The 27757-nt window shown below is 49.3% G+C and overlaps 1 long non-coding RNA gene across 2 annotated transcripts; it reads left to right on the plus strand.

Annotated features, from left to right (window-relative positions):
- The first annotated feature begins 606 nt into the window (after positions 1 to 606).
- Positions 607 to 27715, plus strand: LOC125159865 (uncharacterized). Of its 2 annotated transcripts, none has more exons than XR_007149949.1 (3): positions 607 to 707; positions 15327 to 15432; positions 27619 to 27715. It is a non-coding gene; the product is annotated as an uncharacterized LOC125159865 (long non-coding RNA). The 2 variants fall into 2 exon arrangements; XR_007149948.1 differs by lacking the exon at positions 27619 to 27715 and adding an exon at positions 22324 to 22961.
- The last annotated feature ends 42 nt before the right edge of the window (positions 27716 to 27757 follow it).

The raw sequence follows: 27757 nt of genomic DNA on the forward strand, positions 1-27757 counted from the left end.
GCTTGCTCGACAAAACTAATTTCCTTGGAAGGCTCCTGGGATTTTCCCCCAGAAACCCAGAATAATTAGACCCTGAAAACTCACGGGAGCACATAGTAGGTACTCAGTGGACACTGGTTGACTGAATAAACGATTATACCGGCACGCAAAAAAACAAATCTTGAAGCTGGGCTTGGGCCCCGGATCCTAAATTCAAACAGGAAGTCGTGTTCCTTTTTGGTACGGGTGAAATGGTACGGAAGAAAGCAGTGGGGGAAGGGAAGAAGTGCTGCCGCGAAGACAGTGGGGTGGCGGGAAGAGGATAAGAGCAGGTGCAACCCAGGATATTAAGCACAGAGGAGGGCAGCAACTGGACACTAACCTCTGTTCTCTCAGGTTCACTCCCACCCTGGAAATCAGGTTGAACGGCTGAGGAGTTTCCTTAGGGAGGGTGGTCACACGACCTCAATCTGGCCATCCTCCCTGGCCACAATGATTGGCTCAGCACTGGGTATGTGCCAGTCAGGTCCCAGTGGGTCCAGACCTTAGGGCTGGAATCATAGGGAATGAGGGGTTCTTTTTCTGTTGGGAGGCTGAAGGTGACTGTTGGGGGCCATCTTGCTTTCCTAACAGAAAAGCCCAGCTGAGAGTGACACCAGCACAGAGGAAAGTAAGCAAGGCCAAGAGGTTGGGAAAGATGATTGCTACTGATGTCATCAAGCACCCAGGTACGGCCTTGCCTAAAACTGTCTGCCCTTAGCCTTCTTAGGTACGTAAATCATTCTCTCCTGCCTCGTTTGATTGCTTGTTTAGGCCGCTTTGGTTTTTCTGTCACTCAGTGGTTATCAAACAACAACAACAACAACAACAACAACTCCAATTGCTCCTTGAAGTTGTCTACATGGAGCATCCTGGAATTGTGACAGTATGGATTTAGGCTAGGTTCAAGTGGTACTTTGAGATAACAGTGAAAAACTCCACAGTCTAACCTGGAGATCCAAATGGATTCAAACCGTATCTGTTGGCGGCCTGCCATAGGCTGAGCCAGTCACATTACCCAAATTAATCCTCATAGGACCGACCTTATTAAGGTAGCAACGGATGACCCCATTTTAGAGGACGTGGTGGAGGCTCAGAGAAAGGAGGTGACAGGGCTATAGCTTAGAAGTGTGGAGCCCAGATTGCACACCCGGATTCTGCTGTGTGCAGCCTGAGAAGCCTCATGGTATGGCCTGTCCGTGTGTCAGGGCACCCGGCCCCACGCCTGGGATTCTGTGGGTGCTGAGACTTGGTAACTGTCACGTGCCTGTTACAAGACTCAAAAAAGCAATGTGCACTGAAGGCAGGCAGGGACCTCCTTTCCCCAGCACTAACACACCTTCCCAGTTCCCCGAGGACCAGAATCCCTCTCTTTCCCTTGCTTTCCTTGGCAGAGTCCTGCTCATGTGACCACAGGGCAGTCCCCCATTCACAGCTGGCATTGGGAGCTGCTACAAGGGAGGCCAAGAGCATTCACCCTTCCACCATGCCTGGGGACATCTCTTTCCTTGGAGCCTTGGGGAACCTGACGCCCGACTTGCACACCCGAGGTCTTTTCCAGAACATGCAAGAGTCTCACTCGGTTTGGAATGGGATGTATCCATCACTGCACTTTCCATGTCTCACTCGTGCACTCCTTTCTGTGAACTGTGGCCTCCCGTGCCTGCCACAGGAGAGGCCGAGCTGACAAGAAATCAACAGCTTAGCACTTGAAGGGACACACGAGGCAAGAGCTGACAGCTGGAAAGCTCTATTTAGAAAAGACCTCACGCTTTACACTGAAGAGGCTGTCGAAGCCCTTGGGGTCTGGAAGCAGTGCTTGGGCCAAAGTGAACTGGAAGGCTTCATGATGGCTGGAGGCTCTGGCCATGATGGGAGAGGAGAGGGTGTGGTGAGGTCCTTGAGGTGACCCAAAGGCCCACTGTGTGCAGGCTCAGGTTGGCCAGAGAGGAAAAGGCAGAGGCTTGTCCCAGAGGTGTTCACAGACCAAACGTGAATGGGCCAACCAGACAGACAGCACCGTAGCTCATGGGTGTAGAGTACAGGGACAGGGGCAGAGATCCAAGTCTGTTGGGGAACTAGTTAAGAACAGAGAAATTTTAACTGACACTAGAAGGCTGTATCAGTTGGATGTGTTTGGCTGAAGTGACAGAAAACCCTACCAAGAGTGGCTTAAACTACGAAGGCATCTAACATTGAATGTTTAATGACGATGTGAGAGATGGGAGGTCCAGAGGTGGTCTGGTGGCCCACAAGGTCATCAGTGACCCAGGTGCCTCCTGCCTCTCCGTTCTACCCTTAACAGAATATTGGTGTCACTGGTTAATGGTTGCAGTGTGGCTGCCTCCACTCTGGCCGTCACATCTGCACAGTTAGCACTCAAGTCGGAAGCAAGGGGGCACCTTCTTGAACCTTGTCCACCTCTTCTCAGGAAGGAGAATCTCTCACAGAAGCCCCCAAAGACTTCCTCTAATACCTCATTGGCCAGAACTGAGTCCCGAACCCCTTCCCCAGCCAGTCACCAGCTGCAGGAAAAGTGGTTGCCGTGACTGGCTTGGACCAACCCTGATTCCTCCAAGTGGAACATCCACAGGAAGAAGGCAGGGCGGGCTGGACAAAGGCTACTATGTGAGCATCTGACACCATCCAGCTCTAAGGGACAAGTGGATAAGGGAGCTGAGGGCTCAAAGCACAGGGGATGGAGAGCAGAAGGAATGGCACAGAGGTGCAGAGGTGTGGGGACAGCTTGGGTTCTCGGGATTACTGCTGGTTCATTACCGTGGGAACACTGCACAGGTGGGAAAGGTGGGCAGGCCCTCATTTTCCAGTTTAGGCCTGGAGCGGGGCAGGCCTTAGGCTATGGGGAGCTCCTAGGAGACGCTGAGCATGAGAGTGAGTGCGGGAGCAGAGGGGAAATTGCAGTTTTGTACAGGAAATTTAGGAACAGAGTAGAGCCATTCTGTGACAGCCAATAATGTCACTAATAAAACTCTGGTGGCCTCTATTCAAACGGATGATTATAATTGACAAGAGAGAGCAAAAATGACCTTAACTCGTGCATTTGGTAGTGGCAGCTACCTGTTTCTGGATATTAGAACGCACACCCTCAGCCTGGTCCTTTAGACAGCTACTGTGTCACATCTGTGACCCTGTGGCCCCCACCGGTCCCACCTGCCCTCAGCCTGGCTTCCAGCCGGAGGCCCCAGGGGGCCTGAAATGACTCGGTGCCTGGTGTTGTCATGTACACGGGATGCCCCCAGCTTGAGGGTGGGGCTGACTGTGTCCCACTCTCCAGAAAAGACAGCAGAGGCTGCAAGTGAGTGGGGGCTTGCTGTGAGGTGTGGGGTAGGGTGTGACCCCAGAGCCTCTGCCTTTCCCCATCCACCGTGCTATGTATGACTTCAGGACTTCAGGAAGTTTGCTTATTGGCTAAACAAACCCAAGGGGGGCTCAGAACTCCTGCTGACTCCAGCGCTCCACCAGGGGGGTGCAGAGGATGGGAAGGGAGAGGACATGGGGAGGGGAGGGAGGAGGGCTCTACTCTGTGCCATGCTCACCCATGCAGAGGGGCACACATGTGACCCCATAAACGTGTCATCCATCCATTATGCCCTGGGGCCCTCTGAGCCGAGTGTGAAGAATGCCCTGCTCTTGCAGGGACCACACGGTCTGGGGGTGCCCAGGTGGGCAGGTGCACCGTGGGGGAGGCCCTCACGGTCCAGCCCGTGTCTGAGAGGGCAGCAGCCCTAATGAAGACCCTCTGTTCCAGGAAATCACATCCTGGGATGGACAGGTGCCCGGGTTGCCAGGTCAGCCAATTCTGGCCTTAAAGGGCAAGCTGGTATCATCCAGGGGGCTGATTTTTTAAAATTAAATGGCACATTGAGAACTCACTAGTCAAGCCCCAATCCTGCTCTCTTGTAGCCCTCAGCCTCAGCTTTGATTTCTTCTGGGGCCACAGCTTCTGAGCTTCAAGTTGAGTCCCATTATGCACATCAATTCTGTTCCCTTCCTGTGTTGACTTTAGTGTTAAGAGGTCACCCCAATAAACTCCCCCTCGCACACAGGCCAGCAGGCCTCTTTTCATGCAGTTCTGTAAAACGTTGAGCTGAGGGTTTAGAATCACTAGGCTGGGAGGGGCCTGTCTGACCAAGCAGGGCGGGTGGGCCAGCGCTGAGGATTCACCCAGAAAACCTCAGCCAGGAAAGTGTCAGGCCGCCAGGAGAGCTGCCGCCAGGGATTGAGTGGATTTAGAGGAAATCGATTAAGTGGATTCATCCAGCTGCCTCCGGGACAGCAGGCCCTGGAGGGTGGATGTATGTGTGAAAGATGGAGTGTCCCAGCCGCCTGGACCCGCCCCTTCTCCAAACCAGGTGGCGAGACATGGCTTTGAAATAGGAACACCGGCATTCAAAGCTGGCTCCATCACTTAGTCATCAAAAGGAAAATGAGCCTCAGTTTTCCTATCTGTAAACTGGGACTCTTGAAAGCCCTCCCTCTTAGGGTGGGGTGGGGGGGATTAAGCGAGGTAACACCGGGTTAGCTCGGAAGCTGGTTGGGGCTGAGTGTGCTCCCAGACACGCTATCATTGCTGTCATGATCCCTGTCTTCCAGGGCAGGGTCGGAATGCTTTCTCCATAAAGCATTTTACTCCGCCTTTGTGTCTGCCACAACTCCTCGGCTCTGCTGTTCTGATGCAAAACAAACCTTAGCCATAGGTAGTCCGCACTCTCCAGCTCTGCTTTCTGGGTGACGGGGGTTCAGGCACCTGGGACCTGCCATGTGTCACAGTTGCATTTTCAGCAGTGGGCAGGGCTGTTTTCCCAACAAGTTTCACTTGGCCTTGGATTGCTAACCTTGTTCTAGGAGGCATGAGTCCCCTGGAGTCCCCTAAAGTCCTTGGTCAGAGGCTCATGTGCCCTGGAATCCATACCTCCCGGCCCCCAAGCAGTGGGGCAATTAGTAAATCGTGCCCCTGGGGGCCTTGCAGCTAAGACCCGAGTGAGTGGCGCTCTGTCCCTTATTCAAACGACCAGGAAACCCAGTCATGGGAGACGGGGGATTCGCCCAGGTCACACAAACTCAGTTCAGACTTCCTGGGGCACTGTGACCTGCTCTTCATCACTGTCAGTGACAAGGGAAAGGCCTCAGGTGGGAGGGGTGTGTGGACAGGAGGACCTGTTGGGTCACGCTAGCCTCGCCTGTCAAGGAGCAGCTCTGAGTGACACATGGCCCACGTGTGTCACCTTTCAGCTCGTAAGAGAAGGTCCCTTTGGAAGCACTGGCTTCTGTCCTTCAATGGAGAGCCAACTGCATGCCAAGCACAGCAACCCTATGAGTCAGGTTGGGAAAGCAGGGCACAGAGAGGTCAGGGCAGTTTCCAGGTCACACAGCAGGTAGGGGCAGAGCTGGGGTCTGATGCAGACCTGATGCCCAGGCCCACACTCTCTACTTCCCCAGGAGCCATCATGACAAATGCCAGTGTCCCTCGGAGAGGTACCAGCTATCAGCCCCGGGAGCCATCCCTGCCCAACAACCAGGCAGTCATAAAAGGGAGGAAGGACAGGGATGTTTCCAGGGTGCCAGGCTGGGTTTGAATCCTGGCTCTGTCTCCAGGTGAGTCACCAAGTCCTCCTGTCCCCATGGTGCTGAAATCAGCAACTAATTTTTTAAAAAAATTTCTAATTAACGTTTTTTATTTAGTTTTGAGAGAGAGAGAGAGACACAGAGCATGAGCGAGGGAATGGCCAGAGAGAGAGGGAGACATGGAATCCGAAGCCAGCTCCAGGCAGTGAGGCGGCTCTGCCAGTGAGGCAGAGACCTAGCGGCCTGCAGGCCACTGCACCCTGCCCAGGAGGCTGGTTTTGGGGTGGTGGTGGTGAAGGGGTGCCCCTGCATGTCCACAAGGAGGCCACCAGGTGGGGGCACAGGGGCTGCACATATCCTGAATCTGGACCCTGTCTCGGGGCTCCTGGCCCTCAGCCCATCTCTAGTCAAGCGACTTTAACCAAGGGCCAGGAACTAGGCCTCAGGGGCCAAATCCAGACTTTGAAAGAATTAATTTTCACATTCAACATTGGGAGAGTTCAGATGGAAACCCAGGTGTGGCGATTTTAGCGGTGGCTGTGTGATCTGACATGAGAAGATCTAGCTGGGTAAGAGCCAACATGGAGGGAGAGCGTGCAAGTTGTTTTTGCATCTTGCATCCACGAAATACAGACAGATCAACTCGAAACCATCCTGCACACCTAGAAAACTGATTTGAGTATTAACACAACAACATGCATAACCTGAACCACAGAACTCAGCAGGTACACAACACGGAGAGGTGAACTGGGGGAGAGAGAAGCCGCGGAGGGCAGGGAGCTGTTTTTGCATGTAGAGAGAGGATGGAGACGTGGGCGGGGGGGTGAGGTACGGGAAAAACACTCCCCCCCCAAAAGCATTTGGAGAGAAAGTGAAAAAGTGGAAACAGCCACAGTGACTGAACTAAAAAGGGAGAAAGGAGAAAGGAGAGGGCTTAAATTCCATTAAGATGCTATAAACAGGTGGAACACAGAGCCTGGAAGTCCGCAGCTCAATACCTGGCAGTGCTCTGGTGGGAAGGGCAAATCCCCAGGAGCAGAGTGAAGTCCAGTGGGTCTTCGAGCCACAGGGGAGAGGCGGTTCCCCTGCTGGGAGGACATCTGGTAGAGGCGGTGCGGCCCCCACAGAGGCACAGGTACCAGCAGACCCCGGAGAACAACCATATTCGCCGGTGCTGGAACAAGGTTGTCAAGGGTGAAGCCTGGCGCCAGAATTGTGTTGTGATTTTGCATAATCCCTGAAATGCTGCCGTTATATGATTGCGTGAACTTTTTCTGGGGCGGGCTGTCACCCGGTCGCAGTCTCTGCGCAGCAGCAGCAGCACGGTCCTGTGAACGTTCCTGCGTGTGGTTGGCACCTGGCCATTGCTCAGTGAGACTCTCCCATGGAAAGTCTCAGCGGGTCAAAGCCACAGACCCTCAGAAGTGAGGGGTCGGGAAACACCGCTGCATCTGAGATAAAACTCAGGAGGGAGGTGCCGCCTGGCAACCTGACGGCTTGGTCACGGACAGTGTAAAAGCAGGCAGTGAATGGAAGCTGGAGACAAAGGACAGGTGTGTGACTGCTGGTTGGGGAGAGCAGAGTTCCCATACTAGAGACTGGGTAGCCAGGAGTCACCATTTTCACCCCTCCTGCGCATGAGCAAACATACCTATAAGCGCCACAACAATCCACCCCAGTAAGCTAAGCAGTGCCATCTAGTGGAGAATGGAGCTGTTACACTAAGCCCCACCCAACTGGGCCAACCTCGCTCTTCAGGAACACCACAAGTCTCTCTGCTTGCTTAGTTTATGGACTATAAAGTGCTTCATAGTTTGACTTCTAGGGAAAAAGGATGTAATTTCAACCATATTTCAGGCTGTTGGCTGGTCCATCTATTCCATTTTCTTTTTCTTTTTTGTTTCTTTTCTTTTTCTTGACTACAGGAAGAGAAAAAAATTATTTTTATTTTCAATTTTTATTAAAAATATTTTTCTTTAATTTTTATTTCTACTATACTTTTTACTTTTTTGTAAGTTTTCAAATTCTATTTTACTTCCATCATTTCATTTTATTCTATATTCATTTTTCATTCTATATTCATCTTTTTCAAATTTTCAAATGTTTTCCTTCTCCCCCCCTTTTTTCCCTCCAATCTATCAATCTCATTTCAAGAACCAGAACAAAACACACCTAGGATCTAGCATCATTTATTTGATTTTTGTGTGTGTGTGTTTAATTTTTAATTTTGTATTTTTTACATGATTAATTCTTCTTCTTCCTTGAAAATGACAAGACGAAGTTATTCACCCCAAAAGAAAGAGCAGGAAGAAACGACAGCCAGGGACTTAAACCAACACAGACCCAATCAAGATGTCTGAATCAGAATTTAGAAGCACGATAATAAGAATACTACCTGGAGTCGAAAATAGATTAGAACCCCTTTCTGCACAGATAACAGAAGTTAAATCTAGTGAGGATGAAATAAAAAATGCTATACTGAGCTGCAATCTTGAAAGGATGCCATGGTGGCAAGGATGGATGAGTCAGAGAAGTAATTCAGGGATACAGAGGACAAACTTATGGAGAATAATGAAGCAGAAAAATAGAGGGAAACCAAGGCAAAAGAGCACGATTTAAGAATTAGAGAAATCAGTGACTCATTAAAAAGGAACAACATCAGAATCATAGGGGTCTCAGGAGATGAAGGGGGGGGGGTTGAAGGTTTAAGTGAGCAAATCACAGAAGAAAAGTGTCCTAATCTGGAGAAAGACACAGACATCAAAATCCAGGAGTTACAGAGGACTCCCATTAGATTCAACAAAAACTGACCATCAACAAGGCATCTCATAGTCAAATTCACAAAATACTCAGGCGAGGAAAGAATCATGAAAGCAGCAAGGGAAACAAGTCCTTAACCTACAAGGGAAGACAGGTCAGGTTTTCAGCAGACCTATCACCAGAAACTTGGCAGGTCAGAAAGGAGTGGCAGAATATGTTCAGTGTGCTGAATTGGAAAAATATGCAGCCAAAAATTCTTTATCCAGCAAGGCTGTCGTTCAAAATAGAAGGAGAGATTAAACGTTTCTTAGACAAACAAAAATTAAAGGAGTTTGTGACCACTAAACCAGTCCTGCAAGGAAGTTTAAGGGGGACTCTCTGAGGGGGGAAAGGATGAAAAAGAGAGAGAGACCAAAAGCAACAAAGACTAGAAAGGACAAGAGAACACCACCAGAAACTCCAACTCCACAAGAAACATAATGGCAATAAATTTATATCTTTCAGTACTCACTCTAAATGTCAATGGACTAAATGCTCCAACCAAAAGACATAGGGTAACAGAACGGATAAGAAGACAAGATCCATGTATATGCTGTTTACAAGAGATCCACTTTAGAACTAAAGATATCTTCAGATTGACAGTAAGGGGATGGAGTACCATCTATCATGCTAATGGCTGACAAAAGAAAGCCAGAGTAGCCATACTTATATCAGACCATCTAGACTTTAAAATAAAGACTGTAACAAGAGATGAAGAAGAGCATTATATCATAATGAAGGGTCTATCCACCAAGAAGACCTAACACTTGTAAATATTTATGCTCCAAATGTAGGAGGACCCAAATATATAAGTCAATTTATCACAAACAGAAAGAAACTCATTGATAATAATACCATCATAGTAGGGGACTTCAACACCCCACTTACAATGGACAGATCATCTAAACAGAAAATCAAGAAGTAAACAATGGCTTTGAATGACACACTGGACCAGATGGACTTAACAGATATAGTCAGAAAATTAAATCCTAAAGCAACACGGGGTGCCTGGGTGGCTCAGTCAGTTATGCGTCCGACTTCAGCTCAGGTCATGATCTCGTTGTCCGTGAGTTCGAGCCCCACGTCGGGATCTGTGCTGACAGCTCAGAGCCTGGAGCCTGCTTCAGATTCTGTGTCTCCCTCTCTCTCTAATCCTCCCCCATTCATGCTCTGTCCCTCTCTGTCTCAAAAATAAAGAAACGTTAAAAAAATTTAATCCTAAAGCAACAGAATATACATTCTTCTCCAGCGTGCTCAGAATTTGCTCCAGAATAGATCATGTACTGGGACACAAATAAATCCTCAACAAACACAAAAAGATCGAGATCATAACATGGATAGTTTCAGACCACAATGCTGGGAAACTCAAAATCAACCACAAGAAAAAAAAATGTGGAAAGATAACAAATACTTGGAGACTAAAGAACATCCTACTAAAGAATGATTGGGCTAACCAAGAAGTTGAAGAGTAAATTTAAAAGTACATAGAAGCCAATGAAAATAACACCACAGCCCAAAACCTCTGGGACACAGCAAAGGCGGTCATAAGAGGGAAGGATATAGCAATCCAGGCCTTCTGACAGAAGGAGGAAAGGTCTCAGATACACAACCTAACCTTATACCTTAAAGAGCTGGAAAAAGGACAGAGAGGAAAACCCAACACCAGCAGAAGACAGGAAATAATAAAGATTAGAGCAGAAATCAATGCTATCGAAACCAAAAAACAAAACAGAACAAAACAAAAACCCAGTAGAACAGATCAATGAAACCAGAAGCTGGTTCTTTGAAAGCATTAACACAATTGATAAACCACTAGCCAGTTTGACCAAAAAGAAAAAGGAAAGGACCCAAATAAATAAAATCAGGAATGAAACGGGAGAGATCACAACCAAACAGCAGAAATAAAAACAAGAAGAGATTTTTATGAACAATTATACGCCAATAAAATGGGCACTCTTGAAGAAACGGACAAATTCCCAGAAACATATAAATACCAAATCTGAAACAGGAAGAAATAGAAAATTTGAACAGACCCACAACCAGGAAAGAAATCTAAATATTAATCAAAAATCTCCCCCAAAACAAGAGTCCAGGGCCAGATGGCTTTCCAGAGGAATTCTACCAAACATTTAAGGAAGAGTTAACACTGTTCCAAAAAAATAGAGGAGTGGAAGGAAAACTTCCAAACCCTTCCTATGAGGCCAGCATTACCTGGATTCCAAAACCAGACAGAGACCCCACTAAAAAGGAGAACTATAGACCAATTTCCCTGCTGAACATGGGTGCAAAAGTCCTCAACAAGGTATTACCAACAGGACCCAACAATACGTTAAAAAAATTATTCGCCATGACCAAGTCGGATTTATATCTGGGATGCAGGGCTGGTTCAATATCTGCAAACAATAGATAGGATTCATCACCTCAATAAAAGAAAGGACAAGAACCACATGAACCTCTCAATAGATGCAGAGAAAGCATTTGACAGCATCCTTTCTTGATAAAAACCGTCAAGAGAGTAGGGATAGAAGGATCACACCTTGAGATCATAAAAGCCATATATGAAAGACCCAATGCTAATATCATCCTCAATGGGGAAAAACTGAGAGCTTTCCCCCTAAGGTCAGGAACACAGCAGGGATGTGCACTCTCACCATTGTTATTCAACATAGTATTGAGAGTCTTAGTCTCAGCAATCAGACCACACAATGAAATAAAATGTATCCAAATCAGCCAGGAGGAGGTCAAACTTTCACTCTTTGCAGGTGACATGATACTCTATATGGAAAACCCAAAAGATTCCATCAAAAAACTGCTAGAACTGACCCATGAGTTCAGCAAAGTCACAGGATATAAAATGAATGCACAGAAATCAGTTGCATTCCTATACACCAACAATGAAGCAACAGAAAGAGAAATCAAGGAATCGATCCCGTTTACAACTGCACCAAAAACCATGAAACACCTAGGGATAAATCTAACCAAGGAGGTGAAAAATCTATACACTGAAAACTATAGAAAGCTTGTGAAAGAATCTGAAGAAGACACAAAGAAATGGAAAAATATTCCATGGTCCTGGATAGGAAGAACAAATATTGCTAAAATGTCAATGCTATCCAAAGCAATCTACATAGTCAATGCAATCCCTATCAAAATAACACCAGCATTCTTCCTAGAGCTAGAACAAAGAATCTTAAAATTTGTATGGAACCACGAAAGACCCCGAAGAGCCAAAGCAATCTTGAAAAAGAAAACCAAAGCGGGAGGCATCACAATCCCAGACTTCAAACTTTATTACAAAGCTGTAATCATCAAGACAGTAGGTACTGGCACAAAAACAAACCCTCAGATCAATGGAACACAATAGAGAACCCAGAAATGGAGCCACAAATGTATGGTCAACTAATCTTTGACAAAGCAGGAACGAATACCCAATGGAATAAAGACGGTCCCTTCAGCAATTGGTGCTGTGAAAACTGGACAGCGACATGCAGAAAAATGAACCTGGCCCACATTCTTACACCATACACAAAACTAAACTCAAAGTGGATGAAAGACCTAAACATAAGACAGGAAGCCATCAAAATCCTCCAGGAGCAAGCAGGCAAAAATCTCTTTGATCTTGGCCACAGCAACTTCGTACTCAGCACGTCTCTGGAGGCAAGGAAACAAAAAGCAAAAATGAACTACTGGGGTCTCATCAAAAGGAAAATTCTGCACAGCGAAGGAAACAATCGGCAAGACTTAAAGGCAACCAACAGAATGGGAGAAGATATTTGCAAATGACATATCAGATAAGGGTTAGTATCCAAAAGCTATAAAGAACTTATCCAACTCAACACCCAAAAATCAAACAATCCAGTGAAGAAATGGGCAAAAGAGATGAATAGACACTTCTCCAAAGAAGACATCCAGATGGCCAACCGAAACATGATAAAATGCTCAACGTCACTCATCATCAGGGGAATACCAATCAAAACCACAATGAGAGAACACCTCATACCTGTCAGAATGGCTAACCTTAACAACTCAGGCAACAACAGATGTTGGGGAGGATGCAGAGAAAGAGGATCTCTTTTGCATTGTTGGTGGCAATGCAAGTTGCTGCAGCCACTCTGGAAAACAGTATGGAGGTTCCTCAAAAAAATAAAAATAGAACTACCCTACGACCCAGCCATTGCACTACTAGATATTTATCCAAGGGATACAGGTATGCTGTTCTGAAGGGACACATGCACGCCAATGTTTACAGCAGCACTGTCGCCATTAGCCAAAGTATGGAAAGAGCCCAAATGTCCATCTCTGGATGAATGGATAAAGATGTGGTATATACATACAATGCAGTACTACTCGGCAATCAAAAAGAATGAAATCTTGCCATTTGCAACTACGTGGATGGAACTAGAAGGTATCATGCTAAGTGAAGTTAGTCAGTCAGAGAAAGACAAATTCCTATAACTTCACTCCTATGAGGACTTTCAGATACAAAACAGAGGGAAGGGAAGCAAAATTAATATAAATACAGGGAGAGAGACAAAACATAAGAGACTCTTACACCTGGAGAACAAACAGAGGGTTACTGGAGGGGTTGTGGGAGGTGGGATGGGCTAAATGTGTAAGGGGCATTAAGGAATTTATATTGTTGTACTATATGCTAACTAACTTGCATATAAAGTCAAAAAAATTAATATAAACAGAAAAAGAAGATCCAGACGCTGGGGGGACATTCCCTCCAGGCCGCTCTCTTCTGGGGCTCAGATGGAGCCATCCTGTGGACAGAGCTTGTGTCCCCAGACCTCCACAGTCCCCACTGCTCCCTAAGCTCCCCCTGCCTCTCCATACTCGGCCCCTGGAGTCATCTGAGTTTGCTGTCCTCCCTGCTGCCTCATGGAGCTTCACTTCCTCATCTGGGCATGAGCCACAGCCATGTCAGCCTGCCCCAGTCCCTGGCCAGGGGTCTCAATGGGCTGAGAAGGTAGCCCTCAAGGCCGGCCCTGCAGAGGCAGCTGAGAAGGGGAGGAGGTGGGCCAGGAGTTGGGAACAAGGGCTCTGGGAAGTGTCCCCAAGGTATGCCAAGGCTTCTGACTTCCCAAGATCCACCCTAACAGTCCCTCATATGGCCCTCCATCAGGCATTTGCAGACCCTAGCCAGCGGGTGTCTGTGGTCCCAAGGTCAACACTGAGGGCACACAGCAGCAGACGCCCAGCCCAGTGCTCCAGTTCTGGCATGTATAGCTCATGTATGGCACATGTGCTCATGTATAGCACAGCATCCTGTGAGGTGGCTGTGGCCAGGCCTACTTGCAGTGAGACAAGGGGCTTGCCCGAGGTCATGCACACTAATAGGGGTTAGAACCTCAGTCTGCCATTCTATAAAGCTGCCCCTCAAAAAGCAGACCATGTCCCCAGGAGACTGGTCATCAGGCAGTTACAATCAGGTGATTTGAGTATGGATGGGGTGAGTGTGTCAGGGTGGGGGGTGGGCAGTGGCCAGACAGGGTCAGAAGAGCAGAGTCCTGAAGGGGGAGGGGCTTTGCTAGGTGCTGAGGACCCAGCTTGTGCAAAGGCCCAGGGGTGGGATGCAATGGGGGCGACAGGGCTCGCATGCTAAGGCAGGAGCAGCGGGGTGGGACAGAAGGTGACGCTGGGCGCACTCGCCCCCATGTGTGGAAGCCCCCAGATTCCCCCCTCCTCCAGGCTCCACCCACGTCCTGGCAGCCCTGTCTCCACGTCTCCATCTGTCTCCTGCCCCGAGGCCCGGCCCCCTAGCCGTCTCCTCAGCGTCCTGAGCTTCCACACTGTCCTGTCTTGGCTCAGACACAACAGATGGATTCTCGCCCTTGAAGTGATAATTAGTTTCTCATTACTGAGAGGTACCATCCTGACATGTCCTCAAAGTTTAAAATAAATTAAAATTGGAAAAAAAAATCCAGACTGTTAATGGTGTAAATGAGCACAGGAGTAAGAGAAGGTCCCTCGGCTCCTATTAATGATGGAGCCCTTCTGGTCCTAGAGAGAGGGAGGAGGTGGGCTTGACCCACAGGTGGCCTGTGTCTATTCAGTATTCTATCTATCATCACATTTTTCTCAGCCCGTTTCTGCATCTGGCCCAGAGCCCTTAGAGAGCTCACGGACTAGAGAGGAACCAGGGTGATCATAGCCCTGCACCGGAGGGGGTCTCGGTGAGGCCAGAGGGGGCTGTGGAAGGCAGTGGGAATCAAGAAGGGCTTCGAGGAGGAGGGTCTCCCAGGATGAGCCATCATCTGGCCACAGGGAAGCAATGGGAATACCTGATGAATGAGTAAGTGAATGAACGAATGAACGAATGAACAAATGGGTGCCCATCCAACAGAGAGCAAGGAGGAGCAGCCAGACCAGGCCTGGGTGGAAATGCGAGGCACCCTGAGTGGGAGGGCTGTAGTGTGATAACTGCCACACACCTGTCCTTATGGCCCTCTCGCTGCCGCACCTAACCTGAGCCGGCTGCATGGGAGCCCTGCTCTGTCCTCTGCTCCAGGACACTGCTCATCATTCCTAGCAACATCTCCCAGGGTGTCCTCAGTATCCCCACACGTACTTGTACCTGCCCCCTGGGGGTTGGCTGAGTTCAACAGATTGATAACGCAGACTCGGGTTAATTAGCTAGAAAGGTGAAACCAAGGAGTACCGAATGCACAAAATACAGACTCGAGGCAAAGCTAAGATTCCACACTAATAATTAAGACACGGGCATCCCACTGCGGCCTCAGGGCCTTTGCACTTATTCTTCTCGCAACCTGGAACTCTGCCTAGTGTATCACTTGTTCCCAAAACACCTTTAAGAACTGCGTCCAACATCCTTCCTGATTTTATTTTTCTCCACTCTGTACACCGCCACCTGACTTTGTGTACACGTCACTTCTTTTTTTTTCCGTCTCTCCCACTAGACCTTTGGCTACATCAGAATGGAGACCCCTGCTGGCTTGAGCCACCGCTGTGCCCTGGTGTCTGGAATCAGCCCAGCATGCGAGGGCCTCAGTGAACGTGCCCCGGGTGAGTGAATGTTGTAGACCACAAACCAGAATGTCCTGGGTAGTGCTGAGGGCTGTTTATTCACCCTTTATTGACCCCCTACGTGTGCCTGGCACCGACCTAGGCATAGAGGCAGCAATGAATGAGGCAAAACAAACAAACAAACAAACAAACAACAACTCCCAGATACCTCTGTGCCCTGCTCCTGAGGCAAAGACACTGTGGAGGGTAGACAGTGAGCACACTGTGTTAGAAGAGGCATGCACGGCAGAGGAAAGGCAGGAGTCAGGAGGCTCAGAAGTGCCAGGGTGGGGCTGGAAGAGGCTGGGGGCCAACCACGGCTGGGGCGTGGGGGAATAATCATGGGAGAAGAGATTGCATAGGACCTGGTGCCCTTGTGTATGAGGACTCTTCCTCCAGATGGGGGAGCCGTGCCTGGGTGCTCGAGCAGGGGTGGAGCCCTGAATGCCCCGAAGGGATGAAGTTGGTAATGGCAAGGGAGACTAGGGGTGGGGGACGCTGTGACTGGGGGTTGGGTAGGCGGGGATGGTTCCTCGGAGAAGGTGACACGTAAGATGAGGCCGGTGTGCATGCATCTGTCTGCCTGACAGGTCGCATGCTGAGTCACTTTGACTTGACCTCTCTGGCTTGTCACCACCCCCTCCCGCCCCCAGGAAGAATCCTCCTTCTAGGGGCCCACTCGCCAAATAGAAATGACCAACGCAGAGCCCACACCCCCCCCCACTTCCTTTCAGGCTGCCAGACTCTCCGACTCCGGGCCACTGTCTACCTGGGGTAATCACCCCTGGGCCAGGTACCAGATCATTCGGGACAGCCCCCACCCAGGCCCCACGGTCCTGAAATTATCCACACTAGCCAATCCTAAGTGTGTCACCTGCCTTGCTTGTTCCCTCCTGCAGAAACCACAAGTAAGGCGCCTGTCACAATTGTCCCTCCTCCTGGGGTTTCTTCACGTGGCCCTGCATGGTGTGGCGTGCCCCTTCCTCCTGGGAACCGTGAGGAACAAACTCTTCTCAAAGGCATCGACTCCTGATCTGTAGGCCTTACTGAACCTCAGATTTTCTCTAGATACACTTTATTTTAAAGCAGCACTACCAGACCCTTTGTAGACAATTAAGAGTAACAAACAAAGGGACTGTATACGTTGTCATGACATCTTCAGCAAAGTTAATGTTATTAGAAGTCCTTCCCCCCCATAAAATGGCAGGTTCCGTAAGAGCAGAGGGCGTATAGGAAATGACCCTGAGCAGACCAGGCACCTGCGAAGTCCTTGGTATCTGTCTATCCAGACTGAGAGCTCAGGCCCAGTCGTCCCCAAGTCCCAGGCTCCACCTTCCTACCGTGCTTGCTGTTTGGTCGGTTTGTCAAATTCAGCTTTTAAGCTTGTCAGCTTTGCAGGGAACTTGTCAGCTCCAAACTCATCTTTCGAGCAATAATCAAGTTACACCGTGCGCGATACGGCCTATTCCCAGAGTTATTTAATTAGAATCCGCAGCTATTAGCAGGGCGAGAGTCAGCACAGCCTATTTCAAAGCCAGCTACCTCTCTGGTGGAGGGTGGGAATGCACGGTGTTGGAGGGAAGAGGATGAAGTCCCTGAAGATACGAGGTGGACTCCTTACGTTGGGAGCATGGAGCCTCTTGCATTTCCAGGGAAGCCCCTGGAGAGGGGAGGACTAGAGCCGAACTTGGCTGTTCACCCCATGGAAGGAAGGGCTGAGAATTTCGGAGGGCTGTGGTTCTGGGAGCAGCCTGGCCCAAAGGAAGCACACGGAAAAGTCTGCCCCAAGACTGCTGTCCTGGTTACGACAAGGTTCAGCTGCTGTCACGGAGGTGCCCCGCAAGAGTTTGCATCTCTCTCTGGCTCAATCTACAGGCCGACGGTCCAGGGCTGGCCTGGCAGGGCGGCCCCAGGAAGCTCCTCTCCCCAAAGCCCTGTCATCCCAGAGGAGCCACCCTGGGGCCAGGGTGGGAGTTTGCGTTCCCAGCAGCAGGACAGGGAGAGAAACACAAAGGGCCTGGTTCTCTGCTAGGAGACATCCCAGAAGGACAAATCACTTCCCGTCCCATCCAGGGGGGAGAGTCTGGTCACTCAACCGGCCCTGCCGCAGAGGATGCCAGGAACCCTAGGGTCTTGGGCGGCCACACGGGCAGTTCAAAGTCCGGTGTCTGGTTACTCTGAGTAGTGGATAATGCCACCAGGAGCCACATGGACACGTCTGCCACATCTCCTTTAATGTCCTCTCTCGGCACTGACCACTCTCTACCCTGAGTTCATGTTTTACGTGAGACTGTTCATCACACAAGCTGCATGAAGTAATTTCATAATTCAGGAAGCAGGTGAGAACCCACCAGGGGTGTCAAATCGCTGAGGGACGCGATGACTGTCTCTGAAGCTCCCCACCCAGAGCCCACTGTGCACCTGCAGCCAAAGGTGTCTTGAGTCGCGGAAGTCGTCATGTTGGTCCCCACTCTTTAGAAAATGAAGACTGTCCCCGAGAACCCACTTGGACTAAGGAGACCAGAGGCAGCCAGGGGCCCTGAGCTCACAGGAGAAAGTCTCATTGGTGGAGCATCCCATGCTCCCAGCAGACTGCTTCCCAGGCCCTGAGCTAGGGGACATTCAAGTTTGGGGATGCAGAGCAAAATGCACTAGTGGGCGTGGTCCTGGAAATAAAGGGTGCTGCTCCAAATGCCCACCCCTGCCTGCCTCCCCACCTCTGTCCTGTATGTGCACAGCTTCCTTTGGTGTGAAAACCCTCCAGGTTCCTGTGGTGGGGGGGGATCCCTCCCCATGCGGGACATGGAAAAGCTAGACTCCTGCATTACAGTGGAGACTCAGCTGCAATGTTTGGGACCCCTAAGCTACTTTGGGGGCCAACCCCCTCGCCATTTCCACTCCCACACAAGCTGGTTCTCAGGACTTTGTTACCCTGTTGTGAACTCTTGGTCATAAGCAACACAGGCCACAGGACCTAAATGTTCCCCTTGGCCCTTCTGAAAAAGTGGGGCAATGTTAGTGTAGGAAGGTAGGATACAATCTCTAATTGCTTTCTTTTTTTTTTATTTTTTAATGTTTATTTTTGAGAGACAGAGAGAGACAGAGCATGAGCATGGGAGGGACAGAGAGAGGGGGAGAGACAGAATCCGAAGCAGGCTCCAGGGTCCGAGCTGTCAGCACAGACCCCGACACGGGGCTCGAACCCACAAACTGCAAAGTCACGACCTGAGCTAAATTGGGAAACTTAAACAACTGAGCCACCCAGGTGCCCCACAATCTCTACATTTCTGTAAAAAAAATATTTGTTATAACATTTCTTTATTTTTGAGAGAGACAGAGACAGAGTGAGAGCTGGGGAGGGGCAGAGAGAGAGGGAGACACAGTATCTGAAGCAGGCTCCGGGCTCCGAGCCGTCAGTGCAGGGCCCGATGAGGAACTCGGACCCAGGAACTGCAAGATCGTGACCTGAGCCGAAGTCGGCCACTCACCGACTGAGCCACCCAGGCGCCTCCACAGTCTGCATTTCTGCCCTGCAATACTCCCACGACAAGTCCCTTAGGTGATTTTTCTATTTAGTTGTTCTGGTGAATTCCCTAGGACTACATCACTCCACACTCCTCCGACCGGGACATGCACGGCCCCAATTCTGTGTGGCGAGGATGCAAACAGAGTATCTGTGATACACCTTTCTGCGGCATCGACTTCATTACAAGATTTGGAATAACGGCCTCCCTCCACCCCATACAAAAAACACAAGAGCAGGGGAGGAGAGAGATGCCTCAGGAAAAGCAGCCCAGTCTCTAAAGCTTCACCCAGCTGGGGACAGAAGGACAGACCCGCAGCTAGGGTGGCCTCTCCTCTTGTAGGCCGCGGACATGAGATACCCTCTTGTTGGGAATCCACTGCAGAGAACTCTGAGGGGTGTGCACATTCCCGTTGTCCACGGGACCATATCTGCTTGCCCAGGCCACCATGTCCACACGGTGCACCCATGTTGCATCACACACACCTGCGTGGGTTTGGGTCCGATTCCTGGCCAGTGTCCTGCACCTGTCCCGGGGCTTCCTGGAGCTCAGCATCTTTCGCTGCACTTAAAATGCAGGGATGGGGAACCTGGGTGGGCCTCAGTCCCTCGGCATCCCACACGTGGTTTTGCTCAGGTCGTGATCTCACAGTTTTGTGAGTTGGAGCCCCATATCGGGCTCTGAGCTGATAGCACAGAGGCTGCTTGGGTTCTCTCTCTGCCCCTCCAGCACTTGCACTGTCCCTCTCTTTCAAAACAAGTATTTATTGAAGTTGCTTTAAACTTCGAAAATGAAACAAAACAAAACAAAATAAAATGGAGGCATGGAGCCGTGGCTCTCTCATTTGGGTTTTATTTTATTGTTTTGAAAAATCTTTTTTTTTCAATCTGTATGCAGTTTCTACACAGTGGTTTTCTGGCTCTAGGGACGTGCTCCCTGGCTCCAGCGTTCGCTGTGCGTGTCTGAGTCTGTGGTGAATGGGTCACACCTGGCCCTGCTAATGGTTCTCATGATGCTGGTTCCTACAGAAGTCAAAAGGCTCTGCTTTGAGAATATGCTGGAGCTGCAGAAGGCTGGAATGAGGCTCCAGGAGAGGGCTGGGCTCTAGGCTCGGTGGGAGACTGCCTGGACATTTTTCCTTCTGCTCTGTCATTACCTGAGGCAGCTGGGGGGTCCTCGGTGTCATGGCCTGGCTCCACATAAGGACTGAGTCCTTCCTCCTGCCCTATATTTTCCCATCGGTCCTTCATAATGGCTTTGAACTCTGCTCTCTTGCTTGGGTGGACGCTCATCAATTTCCTCCAAAGGTTTTCTCATTTGAGGGTCGCAAATACTAGAACATAGTTGCATTCCCCACTCGGTATTTGTCCTGGCGCCTCCCAGAAGACCCCCCTGCCCCAGATGGCTGGAACTTGGATTGGGGAAGGGCTGTGGCTCATGGAGTCATCAAAAAGGAAGGGCCTCACCATGATGGTGTGGCCCTCCACCTTGTGCTTCCTACAACTCCAAATCCAGCAGGTCACTATCCCACCGACACTCCTCCAGCCTGTGAAGCTGTTCTGGATCTGGTCCCACCCGTCGCCCTGGCCAATCGCCTGTGCCATGTCCCCAGGCTTCCTGGAGCTCAGCATCTTTCCCTCCACTTAAAACGCAGGCACGGGGCTCCTGGGTGGCCTCAGTGGCTCAAGCGTCCCACTCTTGGTCTTGCTCAGGTCTCTATCTCACAGTTTTGTGAGCTGGAGCCCCGCGTCGATCTCCGAGCTGATAGCACAGAGTAGACTTGGGATTCTCCCTCTGTCCCTCCCCCACTCGCACTGTCCCTCTCTAAGTAATTATTCATTTAAGTTTTTTGAAACGGTATCCCTTCCCACGTGCTATGTGTTCAGGGGTGTATATTTCTTCTCTTGACGTGGGCACTCGCCCAATGGGACAGGATCCCGTCCTTGGTGTTATCTCTGGGGCTCTTTTTTAGGAGTTGGGGGGAGAGGGGAGACCCAGGAAATAGGAATTGACCTAAGCAGGGGCTGGCATGGCTGGCTGCCCAGGCTTCTACCCAGATCCATTCCTGGCATTAGAACTTCTGTTCCCTCCTCTGCCCCGCCCCTGGGCCCCACTGTGCGACGCTGTGTCTGTATATTGTATACAAACGTACTTGTCTTTTCACTTTGTAAACTACAATGGGCATGGATTAAACCAATATAAACAGATAAAAAGAATAATCACATACAATAAAACCCAGGTAAAGTGAAAGAACAAAATAAAGACACGGACTGTGGCTCAGCTGCTTCCTTCGGTGCAGCTTCCTGTCTTCCTTCAGTGTAGGTTTCAAATGGTGTTATTTGATGATATTTATTAAGGTCAAAGGGGTATGATTTTATTCCCTTTTTTAGGTGTCACATAGCAAAACGCTGTTACTAAGAATCTGAATAACCTTCGTACCGGTCCCTTTTGGCTCGTGTTGCCAAATCGGGATCCTGGGGTCATTGTCCATGGCTCCCAGTATTCACTACTGGCGGTGGACCTTGTTCCCCATGACAGAGGCTGGGCCCCATTGGTTCCCTCTGGGGCTCAGCTTAGTGCTGGGGGTGTTGCTGCCGGATGATGTGCTCGAGCTCCAGTGGGGGGGGGGGGGCGGGGCTGAACTGGAGCTCGAGGAGAAGGCTCCAGGGCTCCGCTAGGGGGCTGGGCTCCCTTTGGGGATCCTGGACTCTAGGCTGGCTGGGAGACTGTCTGGCATTTTTTCCTTGTGCTCTGTCTCCTGGTGCCCTTCGGGCCTCAGTTTCTCTTTGAAGAGTTCGGCAGGTATAGCGGGCTCACTGGCAGTCTTTTGTCCTGCCACTGACCTGTTGTACCTCCTGGTTTGGGGAAGGACTGTGGCTGTGGGAGTCGGCAAAACAGGAGGGCCTTACCATGATGGTGTGCCCTGTGATGAGGGAGCATAAGGTAGGCTGAGGGCAAAATACAGGCCGGTACTGCACCCCTCCTGCCCCCCTGGTTGGAATATGTTTGATAACCCCAGACAGTCCTGGCTACCCAAGAAGAAAGGAAAGGGGTTTAAGTGCTTGCCATGGTGATGTGTGGAAAGTAAGGCCAGTGGAAAATAAATCCCTTTACTGCCTACATCCCATTGACAAGTCCTTGAAACAGGCAGAGTGGCCTCCCTGTGGGAGCTCAGATGCCCCAAGGATGACATTTTGGTGGGGGACAAAAGAGAACCTTAGCTGTACATGATCCCAACCTCGAGGATCCTCGAGGATCCTTCCCTTGAGGAAGTCTGCTTCCTTTATCTCAAGTCCCCTAAGATAGAAGCTGGCAATCATCCTGCAAGCTTCTACTTTTCTCTTTTCCTCCTTTACTCTCATTTCAGGTGCTTTTTGGGGAGTGTGGTCTTACTGGAACACTCTCCTGTCGATTGAGCAGGCTGCTACCCTCTAGCCCCGGCCACTCTGTGGGGAGGAGAGCGCCTGCCCTTTGGCTGCAAGTTGGTACCCTGGCCGGGATGGTAATGAGATCCAGAAACTTGATGTCCTGTCTTCACTCCTGTCCTTAGACAATGTTGTTTGTGTAGGGCACGGGACAGCCACCTAAGCCACGAAGCCTAAGACTCCCAAGTGAGGTTTCCTCTTCAGGGGTCTAATGCGATCCCCTCCACAACTCTGGACTAGCCACCTCTGGCCGCAACCGCTTCACTGGGAGACAGCAGGAACCAGTACCTGAGTGAATTAAAACCCAACTGGGGACCATTCCCTAGGGGAGTTGCTTGTGAAGACTCTATGGGTGGGACTGTCACTTGGACCATGATGGATTTCCACCTGTGCTGCTTTCTGTCAATGTCCTCTACTAACTACTACTGAAATTACAAAACTGGGCAATTGATTCCCCCTTGTGAAACTTTTCTAGTGTTTTCCGTGGGTTACAAACGGCAGGTTCTTCAAGAACCTGGAGCCTGGCCTCTGTGGCATGCTCTTCAAAGACCAGGGAATCAGGACATGACCATCAGGGCCCTTTTCAGGCATGGCCTTCGGGGTAAGGTATTTCAGTCCATTCGCCAGGCACCTGTCTGCAGTCTAGAATGCAATGGGGAAGTGGGGGGACGCTAGCATCCCTCCTTCAGGAGCCCTTAGTCGGCCAGTTGGTGGTCATGGAGATTTTATTCGAGGGACGCCTCGGGGCACGTTGACACCAGGAAGCTCTGACATACTGTGTGCATGGGGTGCCACCCAGGAGTCGGGGGCATGGTCAGCGGCAACGGAGCCTCTCTCTCTTTTCTTTCGACTTTTCTCTCTGGGAGGAGCATGGGGGCTTCTCCTCAGTCTCCAAAGATTCTCCCTTGGGATGCCTTTGTAACCCACTGGCAACAACTGGGCTTGCAAAATGCAGAAAGGACTGATCCTGTAACACTGTGTGGCCTTAGTAAACGGACAGAGGTACCCACCTCCAGGCCTTCATGGTTACCCGGACCCTGGGTCCCCTTGGGGAACGTGCTCAGGAACCAGGTCAGGAAACTCCCTCCTGATATATCGGATGATAATTGTCTCAACAGGCCTCCTTCCTCCTAAGAGAACCCAGGTTAAGGGAGGAAACACAGGCCATCCCTGACAAAGGGGACGCGGACTCTTTCTCTCTGTTCCTCCTCCTACTAGATGTGAGGGCTTCTCCCTCATTTATTTCCCGGCTTCACAGCTATGATTAGAGCCACGTGTGCTTAGTCTTCCTTGGGACGGGGACTTGAAGGAATATTCCCGAGCAGCTGCTAAAACTCCATTTGTTTCCCTCTTCTCTGGCCTGACCCAGATCGCCCATTTCCACTTTGGGGGAACAGAAAACGGCATCTGTGCCTCTGACAGAGCTGATGAGGTTGGAACCAGGAAATTGTCCTTGTCTGCCTTCTGCTGGCACCTCACCTCTTCTGCCTTCCCCTCCCCCTCCTCCTGTTTCTGCACCACCTTGGGTGTGGCCTGAGTACCTGGTTCCTATCCCATCCTCAGTGCCTCGGGCACTGCTGTCTCCTTCTCCTACCCTCCAGGTCAAGGAGCCCAGAGCACCCCTGGGACCACCCGCCCCAGATTCCCACCCCCCCCCCCCACTGGCATCCCAGGGGAACAAACGGATTTTCTTTTTTTAAGTGGATGCAGGTGAAACAATTCAGTGTTGAAACTCACCTAAGTTTGGCGGACCTGTCTTTAGACTTATCAGCATTAAATAGAAAACGTTTTTTCTACCAAGGTTTACCAAAGGTCAGAGAAGCTCATTTTATCTCGGTTGCAATTTGTTAGCACAAAGATGACTTAAAATAATGGTTAGTTGTGCCTGGTTCAAAGTTGTCACAGATTAAGATAGCTTTGAAAGTCTTTGGTAACATGAAACTTTAAGGTTTCGTTGTTGCTGTGTTTTTTTTTTAACATTTATGCATTTTTGAAAGAGAGCAAACGGGGGAGGGCTAGAGAGAGAGGGAGACACAGAATCCGAAGCAGGCTCCGGGCTCCGAGCTGTCAGCACAGAGCCTGACGTGAGGCTCGAACTCACGGACCAGGAGGTCATGCCCTGAGCCGAAGTCTGATGCTCAACCCACTGAGCCACCCAGGCGCCTCAGTAACCTGAAACTTTAAAGTTTTCTTTCAAGTCTACATGACAAAGGAGATGAAGTTCATTGGACATCTAGGTTTGTTGTTTTTTTTTTTTTTTTCCAAATAGGACCGAGTGCTCAAGCATTGATTCCTAAACATAAGGTTTGTCTGCTTTGGAAACAAGGTTCTTTTTCTCAGTTGTCTGCCAGGAGAACCAAAGCTTTCTAAAGCTTTCTAAAGCTTTCTAAAGATCAGGTCTTTGATGACCTCAAGTGAAAACGTGTCCTTGGTAAAGGAGCTAGGCTTTGCTAACAGCTCTATGATGCTACACGTTTGCCTGTAGGATCTCTCATTGCCACCTTCAACCTTGGTTGAATAAATAAAGTTGTAAGGTTTGTAATGACCTGCAATCCTATTTGGGACAGGCTTCATAACCTTCTAAGGTTTTAGCAGACTTTCCCAAGATTTCAATTGTAAATGAAGTCTTTCTGACCAGGTAGGCCTTTTCATTTGGTATGTTAAGTTACTCAGAAAAGCTCTATCAAATGATGGTAAACCTTGGGCTGTACTGCGCGGGTAAATGTTGCAACTACCCCCACTCTACACGCGATTCCTAAAGTGTTCAGTGTTTTGGCATAAGGTCCTCACTTGATATTCTGATTATTGAAGTGTTACGTGTCGCAGAAATAACTGAGTTTCTTCATCAGCTGCATCCTTAAGGACCTCTTGATTCGGAAAAAGGGCTCTGTGGACAAACACGGGTATTTGATGTCTTTAAGATGAACATGAAAACGGGTAAGAATGTCCAGAATTCAGAATTAAAAAGCTGCAATCAAACTGAACAAGAGTTGGGAACGTGGGACTGAACTAACTGAGGAAGATCAGAGTTTTGGGACTCTTGTCAGAGACTGCTGGTTCTCCGATGTTTGCTCTTTCTGGTGAAGGAAACTTCCTCTTAAGATAGCTATGATCTACGGAAATGTCATCAAGCATTCCTTTGTGAGCGGAAGTGTTTATCTTTTCTCTCTACCTAAACCCTCTGACATTCACACGCTCCCAGTGAGTATCCTTTCTCTCGTGACAATCGTACTCATTTGCGTAAGTCCTTGGAATGGGACACCATTGGAAATACTGGTTATTTTTACCAAGGCTTTGACTGGGACGTCCTATTTGAGACCCATGCACAGACTCAGAGGTGTGAGCATGTAGCTCCAAGGGACCAAGGTTGACTTTGGGAAACATGGAGCCATACAGCCCCTTGGAAATGTTGACCGATACCTTGCTTCCGGAGTTCCCAGTAGCCTCCCCAGGTGAGTCAAGAATGTCACTTCCTGGCAGGTGCAGGAACCTCAGGATATCTCGAAGACCTCATGAAGAGGAATTCGCCCAATTCCACAGATATTGCAGGCCTGTCTGACAGAAGTAACTGGCTTGGCTTCTGGCCTGGAGAGGCTACAAAAAGTTCAGTCTGGAGATTCCAGATAAAAGGTTCCGGCAGAGCAGACTTGAAAAGATCCTTATGATCCATCGCTATTCTTGCTGAACTTATGGAAACAATTGGGCCAAGGTTGTTAAAGCTGGACTTGTCCTACGAGCGAATTAATCTCGATTTGGCCATCTCTGGAAATGAGGGTTTTTACAGAGACAAACTATGTTTCAAGAACACATCGTTAGGGATGGTAAATCCTAGTTTTGATTGTCTTTAAAAATTTGTTGTTTGCCTAAGCTAGACAACTGGAGGTAAACTTTGTCACAGTAGCACAGGTATGGACAATCTTCTTGCTTGTTATTCTGCGGGAATAATAACCCCATGGGTATATGATTTAAATGACTGGAAGATGGGATGGATTTACCTACCAATAGACAAAGAGGCTAGTGGTTTATTCATCCTTCACTTGAGGCTGGGTTAATTCATAAATCTCTAAGCATGCAAACATGTCCCTCCTAAACCTGATCTGACAGTTACTAGAAACCTACCCCATAGAAACCCAAAAGACCTGGTTTATTCAAAGGATGGAAAGTCAAATACAAGAGGGGATTTGACTCCAAAATGAAAGGGCTGCAGTCAAGTTACAGGGGCATTTTTCACAGGCTCCCGTATCTCAATGAAACCTGTACCCCCTTTCGCAGGAAATCCATTAGCACACGAATGTGCCTTCTTCTTCCTGTGAACCTGTGGAACACTTGTTCACACCTCTTATGATGATGGCAACTTTCTTTTTCATTCTCTTTCCCCAAGTTCTACTAACAAGTCCTTCTTACAATGGGCCATTCAAAAGGACCACCACAGACATTTGAGGTACAAACCAGAAAGACCAACCTCATTCCTGCTGCCTCTTCCCACTCTCCTCTGAGGATGCTTCCCGCCCGACATCTAGCATCTCACTGGCAGCACTAGGAAACACTAAGTTTGTAATTTGCTCTAACCAGTCACCCCTGTTTTTCTCGGTTCCAGAAGAGTACCTCTGATTAATTAGCTGATTGCTTACTGCACCAAACAGAGTCTACAGGATGGCTGTGCATACATCACTTGTTACACAGTTAAGGCCTTAAATGACTCTCAACATACCATTATAGTGTTAAATATGAACATAACTCGAATGCAGAAAACAGTTCTACAAAATAGAATGGCATATGTGCTAACTGCTGCACAAGGTGTAACTTACACTCTCATCAAAACAAAATGCTGTGTGTACATTCCAGATGACCACAGAAACATTTCTGGATTTCTCACTGACATGAGTACGACATGGGATGACAGTTCCCAAGAGGAGACGGGTCCTGTGCGGGACCTCGATGCAACCGCGGTTAGGCTAACGTGTGCCCCTTTGTGGGTAAGAAAGAGGCACACGCCCCCCCTCCCACCTGTCCCTTTCCACCACCCTCCACTTGGCACTGATCCATCTCGAAATCTGTTCCCAGGATTATTGTTGTTATTGGAGATACTTTACAAAATTCCTCAGTTTTCAGGCAGGAAGAGTGATGGTATTTTACAACAAAACCGTAAGATGCATGCTTACCCGTAGAGACCCAGCTTTGCAGGGAGTGCTGAGTCAACACCTAGGTTCGTGTTTACCTATCTGCTGTCTTTTCAGCTCATTTTAAAGACAAACAAGAGGCTTCTTCTGCATGCATGCGTAATGGAAACATCTCTCTACACTGGGTGACTAAAGACATTTTTAAGCAAGATGTGCACATCATATTAGGATGAACTTTATTTTTACATTGTTGTAC

Source organism: Prionailurus viverrinus, unplaced genomic scaffold (assembly GCF_022837055.1).
Source record: "Prionailurus viverrinus isolate Anna unplaced genomic scaffold, UM_Priviv_1.0 scaffold_73, whole genome shotgun sequence".
NCBI lineage: Eukaryota > Metazoa > Chordata > Mammalia > Carnivora > Felidae > Prionailurus > Prionailurus viverrinus.